The 8,766-nt window shown below is 43.7% G+C and overlaps 2 pseudogenes; both read right to left on the reverse strand.

The window, feature by feature from the left end:
* Positions 1-4,359: 4,359 nt before the first annotated feature.
* Positions 4,360-5,444, reverse strand: LOC117709512 (smad nuclear-interacting protein 1 pseudogene; annotated as a pseudogene).
* Positions 5,445-7,826: 2,382 nt separating this feature from the next.
* Positions 7,827-8,548, reverse strand: LOC117697911 (isopentenyl-diphosphate Delta-isomerase 1 pseudogene; annotated as a pseudogene).
* Between the last annotated feature and the right edge of the window lie 218 nt (positions 8,549-8,766).

Below are 8,766 nucleotides of genomic sequence, written 5' to 3' on the forward strand. Positions count from 1 at the left end.
CTGTCTTCCTTCTCCCATGGTACCTGGTCTTTGTAATTGAATGGTATTTGTAATATTTTCCAAATGCCCCTCACACCTTTTGTCTTAAGATCTGATTAATAGGTGCATGAATTAGGTGGAGCAGACAGGCTTCATTTAAAATGGAAAAGGAGCCATAGTGAGTCCCTCGCTGTTCAGCAGAAGAGCCGGGCTCCCACTCGGCCATTTAGGTCTTTCTTCCCCCAACTCCCAACCTGCCATTGGGGATTATTTTTTCAGACACTAATTATTTATATTTTTTATTTAAAAATTGTTAGCATTTTTTATATAGTATGTTTTGATAATATTTATTCCCCTCCTTCAAGTCCTCCTAGATCCTCCCTGTCCTTTTACCTACTCAGGTGTGTGTGTGTGTGTGTGTGTATGTGTGTGTGTGTGAATGTATGCCATGTGTGTGGGAGTACCCCGGGAGCTAGAGAAATGTGTCAGGTACTCTGGATCTGGATCTGGATGTGGAGGTACAGGGTATGTACCCTATGTGGGTACTGGGAACTGAAATCAGGTTTTTTTGGGAGAACAGGAAGCGCTCTTAACTTCTGAGTCATCACTCCACATCACTGGGGACTTTTAACTGCTAAGGCTAGGGCAAACAGTGTCTTACAAATGATTGAACAGAGTCCAATAGTCAAATCAATTTAATAGGTACAACTAGATTTTACAAATGAAATGGAACAAAATGGATAACATCAGCACTCCTCGTAAGCCAAGTCTTATTCATCACGTTTGCTGCAAGCCTGCTACTGTTTGCGTGTCTAGTCTCCTACTGTTCCTTGGTTGGAAACAGACTCGAGTCTCTTTAGACTTGGATTTTGGATGCTGTGAAGCCTTATCGGTTATTTCTGCCTGAGCTTAAGGGAGCTCAGACTGCAGTGATGGGCTGTTAGAAGTCTTGCTTTTGCACATCTGACAGTTCAAAGCGGGAATGTATGCACAGACAATAAGACTTTTAATGTACTATGACATTGGATTAAAAAACATATTACCGTTGCCCTTGGTTACCTCCCAGGATGTGAAGGTAAGTCCCTATTGTGGAAGACAACACATACTTTGGACAAAAGACCTGGAAGAATTGAGCTGGATCTGACTTGGAAGCCTCTTCCCTAAGTAAGGACTTGCTCTCAGTGCCAGAAGGCATCGTACAAACTGCTAAGAGAGAAAAGCGACCACCCAGCTGTGACTCCCAGAACCATAGTGACCAGCATGGCCAGGTATCCCCAGAGGTGAACTAGCATTAGCTCGTATCTTGGTAGTAACTGACAGCTGTCTAATTGGACTTGCTCAGTAGGAGGGAATTCAGGCCTGGTGTTGTAAATTTAGCCAAATCCCCACAACTGGGTAGACCGTGGAACCAAGAGGAGAAATGAGTGCTGCTGCTTCCCTAAGCTGGTGTGCTTCCTCACTGCATTTATGTAGCGTGAAATATTAAAACACACAAAGCACGCTATCGCTGGCAAGGCTCAGGCGGGCCTCGTTCTCATCTTTGGCGAACCCTCTGACCCAGAGCTCTGAAATCTCGCCACCCGGCTCACTAAGTTTCCACTGGCGGGTCACTACCAGGTCAGCCCCATGCTCCTAAATTCCCACGGCCTTTTGGGGCCTTTTGCAAAACCCATGCTTTGCTGCCCGTAACTTTCTCTCTGGAACCCAGTTGATCTGCCTCGTGAAGGAAAACACCACACAAACTTAGTTCAGAATCAATGGTAACTCAATTGCTGGGCTTAACAACTAACATCCAATTATAAGTCGTTCTAAGTTAAATCCTCCGGTAGAGTGTTGAGAACCGCTCTGCCCCACGTTTGGGGGCCAAAATGTCGGAGACCGCACTATCAGTGTTGGAACCGGCACTGCCAAAAGCCTTGGGGGCTAAATTGTTAGAGCCGGCACTGCCCCAAGCTGCTCCAGTCTGCCGGTCCAGGGTTCAGCAAGAGAGAGAGAGTGAGGATGGACTGGAAGAATGGAGACCAGACAGAGTGTGATTCAATCCCGTTTATTCTTCAGTCTCTCTTCTTCTTTCCAAGTCCCTAGTTCCAAGTGCCAAGTCTCAAGTCCTGGGCTTCGGCACCAAGTCTCAAATCCTAATCCTACTTCTAAGTTGCTAGTCTCTTTCCCACTTCCAAGTTACCTGCCTCAAGTCTCAAGCCTCAAGTCCTCTTTCAAGTACAAGTGTCTAATCCAAGTTCTCTTTCCAAGTCTCGAGTGTCTAATAAGTTTCTTCTGTCTGCCTCTCACCTTTTTCATGTCTCACTTCTAAGCCACGCCTTTAAGTCACCTGTTTAAGTCACGCCCTTAGGTCTTATCGCTAAATCACATCTTTAAGTCACACCCTTAAGTCTCGGCTCTAAATCACACCTTTATTGAATCACACACCCAAGGGAAAATCCTGGGTATTTAAAACAAGATGCTATCAGAGTGTGCTCAGCTGTTGTAGGCTATTGTAAGCAAGTCTCTTGTCAAGGTATATGGCTCAAGATGGCTGCAAGGATGATAGCCGCCTTCTGTCGGCTCCCCACAGTAGAGGATCCAAACGGATCCACCACCTGAAATGGGTCTCCACTACCTACATTTTCGCCTTCATGCTCCTGTCTTCAGCCCACTCGACTCTCCTGCTGTCCCTCTGTCCCACCTGGAAGTCCCACTTACTCACCCAGTGACTGTTTTCTTCATTTATTAGAAGGGTCACTTGAAGTCCTGAGTACAAGATTCAATCTTGCCCCAGGCAGCCCCTCTTGGGAAAGCTGAATTAGCATCAAACTACAAACAGCACCAGGGCTATCCACAACCTGCTTAACTACTCATTCTTAGGCCCACAGGTAAGGGTGGTTCTTATCCCTTGTCTAAGTCAGTGTTTTATTGCTCTGAAGAGACACTGTGATCACAGCAACTGTTATAAAAGAAAGCATTTAATTGGGCCTGGCTTACAGTGTCAGAGATTTAGTCCATTGTCACCAAGGTGGGGAGAGCAGTGGAAGGCAGACAGACCTCGTGCTGGAGAAGCAGCTGAGAGTTCTACATCTGGAACTACAGCCAGCAGGAAGAGCAAGACCCTGAGCCTGGCTTGAACTTTTTTTTTTTTTTTTATTTCCAATTTTTTTTAATCTTAAAAATACATATAAATGAAAACCTGCTCTCCAAATGCAGACAGGCCTTTGCCTATCGTGTGGTATTATTTATATCACGAAACACTGTCATATGAAAATCAGCACGTAGCTCTGAAGCACACAGACTGTAAGTGAGGAGCATCTTCCTACTCACACAGAGCCCAGGTGGGAAGCTCAGACGCTAGTCTGTCCCTTACTGTCCACCCTTGGGAGGTAAATAGTCACACATGGTCAAAGATGAAGGGGGAATGTGGAAGCTACTCAGCCTCCTTAGACACATACACAGGTACCCAGGCCACAACAAGGCCCCTTCTACAAAGTCAGGGTAGTGTGTTTCTCAAAGGGAGAAGAGAGGCAACATTTGAATAAAAATGCAAAGCTGAAGAAAGAGACTAGATGATCAAACCATTGCGTCTGTGTTTCATGGAGAAATCAGGAATCCTCACAGGATGATGACCTATAGTCCAGGGCATCATATGACACCAGCACCTGTTGGTAGAAGCCATGACCTCCCTACAGTCATGTCTACACAGGCGTCACAGAGTGTCTTTTTATGGCAGACAGCTGATAAAGAGGTCACATGGTAAACCATCACCCCCCAAAAAATTCAAAGTACAAAATCAACTTTATTTTAAAGATCTATTTTATGTAGGTGAGTACACTGTAGTTGTCTTGTGACACACCAGAAGAGGGCATCAGATCCCATTCCAGATGGTTGTGAGCCACCATGAGGTTGCTGGGAATTGAACTCAGGACCCCTGAAGAGCAGTCAGTGCGTTTAACTGTTGAGCCATCTCTCTAGTCCCCCCAAATCAACTTCTATGACTCAAGAGCTGAACCAAGTCTAAGATTTCTCTACTCTAGGGTTTATCCTCAAAACAAAATGCCTGGTCCACAAAGCTCAACAACTATGAATAAGAAACTGTACAAAGAGAAGAAGCCACCATCCCCTTCCAAGGCCTGTTTCCTACGCAGCAGTTCTAAAGGCACCCACCACAGCCACACATTCTGACAGGCTGTGATTGGTGAGACTGTTTGGCAAACAAGTGCCCAGAGGCAGGCGGCTGCTGTCCCAAGCTCAACAAAACATGAAGTGGCAGTTCTCATACTGCAACATAAGCCGGGCAGTAACAGAGGAAAGACTGAAGGCAAGAAGAGGCGTTGGACTCACTTCCATGGCTACAGGTAGGTGCGGTTTCTCATAGTGGAGGCTGCCTCTCAGCTACCAGCTGTCAGTTACCATCTCCTTCTCATCTTCATCTTCCTTCCTGTCAAGTTCAGAGGTGTCTGAAGACTCATGAAGCAAGACATATTCTCTGGTACTGAACCCAAATGTAAGTATGTCACTTTCTTTCAATTCATAGTATCTCTGTGGCTCAATGCGCTGGTAGTTCAAGATGGTTCCGTTGCTTGAGCCGAGATCAATCGTGTAGGGTTTCACCTCCCGACCAACTGTGTTGTCAGCACGGGTGTACTCTACAAGTCGATACTGGAAGACTGCATGTTGCTTTGAGCAAGAGGGATGGTTGATGGGAATGTCTGCGATGCGTCGATGTCTACCCAGAAGGTACGCACTCTGCCTATGGATGTACAGGATTGGAAGTAGCTCATCATTTTTAAAGGGGTAGAGACGCCACCGTTTTTTGGGGAATCCGGGCTTCTGGGGGCTCACTGTATTTAATAACCACACCCCGAAAGGTATTAGTGTCCTCAAGGAGTGCCCCAGAAAGTTCAAAGTTTGTTTTTTCTTTAATGGGCACCTCTTTGCTTCTGTTCCCAGCAGGGTGAGGGATCACCTCCTGAGCCCCCCTGCCAGCACTTTGATTCTGTTGGCGATGCTCCCAGCGCCTGGCATTATGAAAGTCCATCTCTTCTTCCTGAGCCTGCAGGTTCTGGCTGTCTCTATCCCGACCCTGACCACCGACAGACCTCTCATCAGAGTTCTTCCTTTGGCGGGAATGGCCCCGGTGCCGGTCTCGCTCCTGGTGCTGTCGATCTTCTCGTCCTCTCCATGGAGGGTCCTCAGGTTCCTGCTTCACTTTGATCATGGAGTAGTGAGGACTCCGCTTCTCTTAGTCCGAGGAGACGTGCTTCTCCTGAAGGACTTGCTTTTCTTTTTGGTGGGGACCCGTTTGCTCCCCGGGCTTGGCTACCGCGGTGAGCTGTGGTGTCTGGAGCATCAGGCCAGCTGTGTGCTACGAGTTCGGGGCTCAGAGGCTTCCGCTTCACCACCACGGTCGCCAAAGTGTCGCCTGACCAGTATCACTGCCGGCCTCTTCGCTCCCGCTTGCTTTCTCCCACCTTCATCCTGTGGCCAGACCAAGAGTCACTTGTTGAGCAGAAGGATGGCTTGAGCTTTTGAATCCTCTAAACTGATCCCCAGTGACACACTTCCTCCAACAAGGCCACACCCACTCCAACAAGGCCACACCTCCTAATCTCTCTCAAGTAGTGCCCACTCCCTAATGACCTTGCATTCAAAAGATGAGCCTATGTGGCCATTTTTTCAATATTAAAATAATTTATTTTACATTTTCAATAAATACTTGCTACATAGTCATATCCCCAATGATAAATCAACTGTTCCGAGTTAGCAAGAAATGAGGTTTATAAGATTTTTATATAAAAAAAATTATCCATTATGCAGCATTTAAGAATAAAGCTGTCTGCTTTTCCCCCTCCTGCCTGGGGTCCAGGCTAGGCCAAGTTCCATTTCCACCCACAGGAACATACTTGAGTAAAAAATTCTCAGAACATACTGACTGATAGTCACCTGACCCTCTGGAAAGTCCCTGGTAGAGTTCAAATGTGTGTCATGCTTTCTAGCCAATAGATTTAAAGGTCAATATGCTTAGCCAATAAGTTTGAACTGTAACCGTGCTGATGTGACCTGTGCCCCTAAGAAGTATAAAAACTGCTTGTAATAGGCATTTTGGATAGCCTTCTAGTCACTCGCCTTGAGGGACTAATTGAAGGTCGACCCTGACCGAAAATAAACCTCTTGCTTTTGCATAAAAAAAAAAAAAAAGCTGTCTGAAGAACTCAAATTTGACACACCTGTGGCAAGTTTTAGAAAGAACACTAATCAAAACTAATATCAATATATGTCTATTCTATAACCTCCAAATCTTAATATATGCCTATTCCCGAAGCATCAATCTAGTCATCATGTGTTTCCTAATTGCTACTCTCTCCACTTCCATACCTAAAATAAGCCCTGATTATAGAACAGTGAGCCGTTATGGGACTCTTGGTATTATTGCCCATTACAGTTCTGGTTGTTCCTGGGCATGGAGTACACACCTTTAATTCCAGCACTTGGGAGATAAAGGAGAGTGGATCTCTTGAGTTCTGAGGCTAGCCTGGTCTACAGATTGAGTACTAGAATAGCCAGGGCTACCACAGAGAAAGGAACCCAGTCTTGAAACACCCCTCCCCACTCTTCCCAAGGTTTTTCTTTTTTTGATTGTCTTAACAGAGGGGTGCTAATGTCACTAAACATCTAACACAGGCCAGAGTCCTACAACAAGATGATCCAGGCCCAGCGACGGTATCCTCAAAGGTTTTCTCAACTCTTTAAAGTAGAACTTGCTCCTACCTTGTGACTAACCATTTTTGGCACTATGATTGTAAACATTTTTCTGAATAGCTAATCAGTTACCATTAATACCAAAACTAACAGTTACCTTTAAGTAGTGAAATAATAATTTCAGGGTGGTTAAAGAACAAATTCAGCTGAGAATGACAAAAATTAATATACAGAACTGGCCTTTCAAATCTGTGGATCAAACAACCAAGGGCTTAAAGCAACTGTAATATTTGATGTGTGCTGCACATGCAGACGTCTCATTATCTTAAAGCATAGTACGACAATCATTTACATTAGCATTTATGATGTGTTCAGTGCCGCAACCACGACAGAGATGAGGCAGAGTGTGGGGGGAGATGTGCATAAGTCATATGTAAATACATCATCTTCTTTAGACTTGAGTATTCAGAGTATCGGTTACACAGGGATTCCTAAAATTATCATCCTGCGTGAAGACTGAGGGAGCCACTTACTCTCCTTTGAACCTGCTCTGTCTGTTATTATTGTTGTTACAATTATCTTTAGGATTAGGGACTCAACAACCCATGACATCATGCCTCCAAGGTAAGCATGGCACCTCTGAGCTGCTGAGTCCTGTCTATTTAATGTATTAGTGCTGTTTAAAGTAGCTGAACAGTTTCTTCTGCTCAACTTTATGATGTATGATAAAAATCTAATGATATAAAAACACTTGGCAATTAGCAAAGTGTCCTGAAAGTGTTTGTCAAAATGTAAAAAAAAAAAATGAGTTCTAGTTATTTTTTTAATCTTGTCAGAGCTAGGTATTAGGACAGGCTAAATTAAGTTTTACTTATGGCATAATTTCACAATAACCTTTCCTAAATATCTATATCTATCTATATCTATATCTATATCTATATCTATATCTATATCTGTATCTATCTCAGTGCATATATATGGGATATATAATATAAAACTGTAAGTTAGTTGAGTTTTTTTTTTCTTTTTTTTTCTTAAAACAAATTCTTGTTGTAAAATACCAATGTATCATACAAGGGAGCCTAATTTAAAACCAAACCAAACCAAACCAAACCAAACCATTCTTACTAGGTAGAAAAAATTTCAAATCATTTAAGCATTCACACTCTATGTATTTTCACATGGTCAACAAATGGACTCAAATGGTTTAAGTTATCCCACCATTTAAAGAGGAATGTATCTGCAATAATCTTAAACCATGGAGTTAACTTAATTTTACCACTGGCTGCCTTTTTCATACTTTCTTTGAGTTCTTCCTAGGATTCATAGCAATAGCTTTTGATCTTGTTGGGATCTGGATTCAAGGTTACATTCTTTCTCAGAAACAAAATGCAATCAATTTCATGTTCACCCCAGATACAATCAGACTTGGCCTTATAGTAAATTCTTGTTAAATAATATTTCATTTAGACCAACATCTTCCAAGGGTATTCCCAGCTCAGCTTTTAAGAGTCTCTGTGCTGCTGGTTTTACACCAATGGCATTGCTTTCTTCCAGTTCACCTGAGTTAATTAATGGACGATTACAGCAGTTAGTGGTTGTTGGTGAAACAACCTGGGAAGGCAATTTTAGTGTCTGATGTCTGCTGTAACAGTAGCTTATTTTCAGTACTAAATGAGAAGACACAAAAAGCTCGATGTATTAATCCTTTGTTGATGTTTTCATTCAGGTGACAATTTTTCTTGGTGTCAGCCCCAATTTTATTGTCATTTTTGTCAATAAGAATATATATCTCTGCTGGAAGCTGAACATGTTTTTCATCAAGATGGCTGGTATTTATTTCAGGCATTGTGACAGAATGTCCGATCTGATCTAGAACACAGAGAGTCCAGCTAGGGGTGCTGAGAAGCTGTGTGGTGGTAGTCAATGCTCTCTGCAGCATGTTCCTCCTCCTAACGATATATCCATACCCAATCACTCATGCCAGTGCCTGTCTGTGCCCACATGCCTCCAGTCAATTGCCAATCTGACAGTTGTCAAGCCTGACATCACCGCACCATGTTGGCACTCGGTGGCACCACTGCCAGAGTGTGTGGCTCT

The sequence above is a fragment of the Arvicanthis niloticus genome, chromosome 1 (genome assembly GCF_011762505.2).
Source record: "Arvicanthis niloticus isolate mArvNil1 chromosome 1, mArvNil1.pat.X, whole genome shotgun sequence".
NCBI classification, from domain to species: Eukaryota; Metazoa; Chordata; class Mammalia; order Rodentia; family Muridae; genus Arvicanthis; species Arvicanthis niloticus.